Here is a 6,000-nt window from a genome sequence, read left to right on the forward strand (position 1 = left end):
GTTGGATTAGGGGTATTTTACTGCTAACAATATAAAGCCATCACTTTCTATGTCATTTCTTTTCTACCTTTTTACCCTGCACAGATGTTTTACAGTCTGTACAGGGTAGTAATTAAAACTAGTTTGACACTAAAAGGCTTTTTTTTTTCAAACTTGTTTTCACTTTGCTATACTAAAATGGAAGCCAACAAATGTCAAAGCTCCAAACTGTATTTGCTTCTTCTTTTTTCATCATAAAGTAGTAGACGTTAAGGATGCAGTGTTGTTGTAGTATCATGTAAATAAATCTCGTCTTACATTGGGAGATTTAATCAAAAAGCCATAAACGATTTAATAAGGAACTAGTAAATAGAAAAATATATAGTAGGCAATGCAATATTAGCTACAACCTTATTTGTGTACGTTTGATCAGATAATTACACTACAGATACATGGCAGTGATTTAAAAACATAGCTAATTAGCATATGCTATCTTAAGAAAAGGTTTTAGCTTCAAACATTTGTGGTAACATTTAGAAGCCGAGTCATGTCAGAGCTTGAAATTGTCTTTTATGTTTAATCTTTCTGTTTTGGGGATTTTTAAACATTTATTTTTATGATGGAAACAACCTAACGCTACCCTGTCTTTATCATTTTGAAAAAATAAAATTCATAAAAGAACATTGTTTAAACAAAGAAAATCAGAAATCACTTCACTTGAATTTAAATCAAGGTCCTGTGGCTCAGAGTATAAATGACATAACAGTGGCCATAGTTAAAGAAACTTGATCATGCTGTAAGCTAATTAGGAAAGGCTAGCTTAAAAGATAATCAAGCTTTAAGGCCACTTTTAAAAGCAATACAGAAATTTCTAATCTCACAAATTCTATTAAGAGTAAGGAGATTAAAGGCACTAAAGGTTGTATAATTTAAAAGTTGCCATGCTAAAAGCTTGTTAGCATAGTTTAGCTTGAAAGAGCAGCAGCATTATACTGACTTTGAAATACAAAGCAAGTCTTACTTTTTATTTGGTCACACCCATGTCTTTTCTGATTAATGCAATATTCTTTATTCACATGTTAAGAAAAAAATACTTTTTTGTGTGTTGCATCTTTCAAAATAAATTATGGCAAACTACAAAAATGGCAGTGACTGCACAAAAAAAAAAAAAAACTAGACATGCTATAAGCGATCTAGCTTAACCTAGTTTAAGAGAAAAGTAGCAGCATTCCCAACTTTAAATTTCAAAAAACGTTTAAGTCACATTAACATAAAAATATTTTGTAGACAGTTACAATAGCCTGAAGCTAGGTCTTTAGCTTTTCTTGTGTCATATCAAATGTCAAAAAATTACTATAATTTGGGCGATCCAATTGACAAGTAAATTTTGCTACGTTAAAACCTATTCAGCATAGCCTAGCTTCCAAGGGTAGCTGCAATCTCTTACACTTTCAGGTAACATTTGGAAGATGAAGCTTGAATTTTCATAAGTATTTCAATGATTTCATTTGTGTTTAAAACTGAGATGGTCTTTTCTATGGAAATTATTGTGACTTTTAGCAGAGTCATTTTCTTCCTTCACATATACAAACATCAGAAAATGTCTATATTTGGAAGGTTTCTACATTAACATTAATGCTCTGGTAATTTTAACACAGTGTTTTATATCTCAAAAGATGGGGATTCTCTGAATTGGATGTATAATTCTTGACCTTGAGATAGTAAATCAAACACAAATAATAGGAGTCAGAAAAAGTGTAAGACAATCTGGTCATGAGAAAAGCTCATCCTTAGCCTAGCTTAAAAGAAAAGCCACAGCATGCCAAATCTTATGGTAGCATTTGTAAGGATCTTCATGTGCAAAACCTGACTTCTCTACATTGCACTAATAAATCATGTTTTAAAAAGCCACAAACGTGTCAGAGTAAGTTTTTGTCCCCTCTTATGTCTTATCAAAAATAAAAAAAAACAACTAAGCCTTGGGAGATACAACAGTTATTAAACTTGCATAGAAACTAACTTGTGTTTGGTAAAGAATATATATCTCAACAAATTCTGCTAAAAGCTGATTGACTTATAGCCTTTTTCTGCAAACCAAGCTTTGTTCATCATCGTTAACCTTCACCTTCCAGTTTCACAAAAACAAAGAGACGAGATATAACGACATAAGACATAAAACTACCTTGAATATTGCAACACACATTCACATATACTTATTGGGGTGACTAATAGGGTCAATTGTGCACTTTGACTCACAGACGACAGCATGCTTCACAGTAAGCAGTCATGGAGAACCAAGTTCCCACACACTTCTGATTTCCACTCTAAACACCCGTCATTTTCTATGTCTGGAATCCATGCACACACTGATTTCTTTATACCTCGAGACGTCTGGTTGTAAATACAACTTGGTAAGATTGCCATCAGAACTGGTTATGTTTCCTTTTGAATGAATGAATTACAACAAGATATTTACTTTGGAAATCTAAAACCCAACTTTTTTGACTTTGTAAGATTTATGGAGAAGTTTCAACAAAAAATCTACTTTCACCAGCCAACTTACCAGATTTTTAATCAATTGTTAAGACCAATAACTCAATCCATTCAGACATCTAGACCCAGTGAAGACTTGCTAAAGTTCAAACTAAGAATCAGAGTGGGGGAAAAGGGTATTTAAGGGACTTCATTGCAGGGTTGTTGGTGCTAAACGTATTTCAGAAATAGTACATCTACTTAGATTTTAGCACACATCAATCTCTCATCCTTACAGAGAACAGCCTGAAAAGGAAAAATGTCCATTGAGCAATATGTCAGAGGTCAGAGAAAACTGGCATACTATTTCAAGATGATAGGAAGCTCAAATAACAAACTCCTTACAACCAATGTATGCAAAATAGTCTCACTGGACACAAAACGTCGCACTTTGAAGCAAAAGTGCGACAGAAGATCACACCAGGTGCTATTTCTGTAAGCTAAGACTCACATGGGTTCACCAAAATTAAACAATAACAGATTGGAAAAACATCACCTTGTCCATTGAGTCTGAATTTCAGCTATAATATTCAGATGGTAGGGTGAGAATTTGATGTAAACAACATTAAAGCATGGATCTATTCTGCCTGGTTTCAGTGGTTCAGAAAATTGTTGGTAACATGATGGTACGGGGGATATTTTCTTATCACACTTTGAGTGGCCAACACGTTGGTGTCAACAAAGCGTTGTTCAAACCCCACAGCCTGTGGTAGCATTATTGTTGTCCATGTGCACCCCTTGTGCTCAGATTGTACACATCTTCTGAGGGCTACATCTAGCAGAATAATGCACCAAGTCACAAAGTTTAAATAACCTCAAACTGTTATCAAAAATGTGACAATGAGTCTACTATACTAAACTGGCCCCCACAGTCACCAGATCCAGTAGAGCACCTTTGAGATGTGGCAGAATGGAGATGTGCAGAGGTTACCTTTGCAGAAACTGTGGACCAAAATCTTAGGAAAATGTTTCTGACCCTTTGTTAAATCTATGCTACAAAGAATTCAGGGCTGCTGAAGGCAAAAAGGTTTCCAAACAGTTACTAGAAAGGTGTACGTTATACAGTGGCTGGTGAGTCTGCAGCTTTATCTTTCAATAAAAAACATGTCTCCAATGGTCCAGCTGCTGCTACACTGACTCTCTAAAGTCACCTGATAAAAGGGGCAGCTACTTGGAAAATTCAAAGAGTTCAGAGAAGTTTGAAACCTCTACTTTAAACATCTCCAACTCTGCATATCTTTTGCAGGCATTAGAAGATCCTTTATTTCAGTGGTGTTTTATCTCCAGTTAAGTTCACCCTAAGGTGCAGAGGAATAAGATAAGAATGATTAAAAACCCATAGCAAATTATACCGCTGTCTGTTTCTTGCTGTCTGTGCAGTCCGGACAACACAGACCCTCATTGTACCACTGACTGAAACCCAATGTATGCTTATCATAAAACATCAGCACTTGTTGGAAGTTGTTAACTTATCCCAGCACTAATGCCCCCTGCATTGCCTTGGGAAGTCAGAGGCCATTGTCTGTCGCCTTGATGCAGGGTTTGGTGAAAACGATATCAGACAAAAAGCCTGGCAAGTTTCTCATGCTGCGGCTTTGTGGAGCTTCGCCAGGGGAACAGAGGCTGGGGCCGGGTGCGAACATGGACTACAGGTAAACTGTGACCAACACAAAAGGAACAAAACCAGGATTGTCCAGTTGAATGGCCACACATCCCTGCTTTTGACATATGAAGCCGGTGGTTACAGATGGAGATTTGGGATTTGATTTCATCTCAACAGAACAACATATAAAGCAGATTTAATTTGTAGACTTAATCAGCTTATCTGCTGGTGTGTTGGTTGCAATGGAAAATTAAAGAAATATACAGTTTGACTGAAGTATTAAAAACATCTCAGACTGAGTTTTTCTTTTTAGAAAATTTAAAGATGGAATACAAGGTGTTGATTGTTAAAAGGGTTTAAAAAGTTATTGTTTTGTGTATTAAAAAACACAACAGCACTAGAGATCTAGAATCTTGTGTGCCCATAAGATTAGTGAGTAAACGATGACATAAAACAGGTACATTTTTATGGGAATATCACCTGCTGAACAGGGTAGTCAAATAGTATTTGCCCCTCACAGATGTCTTCTGTTTTGATTTTTGTTGCACTTAAATGTATTCAAGTACATAATGTAATTTTCATATGTCAATATGACAATGTCAATTTAATTTAGCAAGGGAAAAAAAGCTATCCAAACCAAACTGACTCTATGTGAAAAAGTGATCACCCTATTGTTAAATCATAAATTACCTGATTAACCACAGTTATTCTAATTTATTTTCACCAGCCAAAACCAGGCCTGATTATTGTCGGACAAGTCAAATAAAGAAATCACTTAAATGGAACCTGTGGGACAATGTGAAGTAGGCCAAAAGAGCTCAAACTGTTGAGAAGTTGCTCTTGGAGTAGAACCCAGGTGCAGACAGGCAGGCAGAGACAGCATGGTGAGTAAAAAATGTTTAATAAAAGAAAACTTACATCTGGGCAAAAACGTGAGCAGGCATGGCGTGAACAAACGGACAGACAGGCTTGGCATGACAACAGTATACTCCAGCGAAGGTTTAACAGAACATACGAGTACATGGGGCATGGCAAAGGTAAACCTTACCAGAAGAGGCTGGCCTACCAGAATTAATGAGAAAATATTAATATCTCATTCAGGAGATCATAAAAGAACCCAGAACAACATCTAAAGCTCTGCAGGCCTCATTTGCCTCTGTTAAGGTCAGAGTTCATGATTCAATAATATGAAAGTGACTGGGCAAAAATAGCCTCCATGGGAGAGTTTCAAAGTGAAAACTATTGGTGATCAAAAAGAACACAAAGGATCATCTCATATTCACTAAAACCATCTTAATGATCCCGAGGATTTCAAGGAAATATTCTGTGGAATGATGACACAAAGATGAAACTGGGGTAAAACTAACAGCAGACCTGGCTTTGGTGCACAGTTCATGCATTTTGAATAGGGTAGAGGCCTGGGCTTTGGGAAGCTCTTTCCAGAACTTTATTATTATCATGTAATATCCAGTTCAAAACCAGTTTTAGTGTGTTTGAAATCAACGTTTTGTTGGGACCAGGGTTGTAGAAGGGTGGCGGCCTGAAAGTCTAAGATCTAAAGTACAAGCCAATATTTTTTTGCCCTGTTTTTGTTTTATGTTTCTGTTATTTAATAAAGGTAAAAAAATAAAAATAAAAATCAGGCGTCCTAAAGCTGCCAACGTTATATCTCCCATTAAAACCCTTTAGCCCTACTGCACCAATTTAATTTTGACTCAGTAGTTGTTTTAGTCTATTGCACTAAATTATATATATTTCTTTCAATATACAGTATACGTTTTGTTCTGTTATGTTTTTGTTCTTATCATCAGAATGAACAAAACCTCTGCACATGCGCATCTCATTGCCTGTTGTGACTCCATGCTGCGAGAACCACTCTCGCAGCC

This window comes from Girardinichthys multiradiatus, chromosome 21 (assembly GCF_021462225.1).
Source record: "Girardinichthys multiradiatus isolate DD_20200921_A chromosome 21, DD_fGirMul_XY1, whole genome shotgun sequence".
In the NCBI taxonomy this organism is placed as follows: Eukaryota; Metazoa; Chordata; class Actinopteri; order Cyprinodontiformes; family Goodeidae; genus Girardinichthys; species Girardinichthys multiradiatus.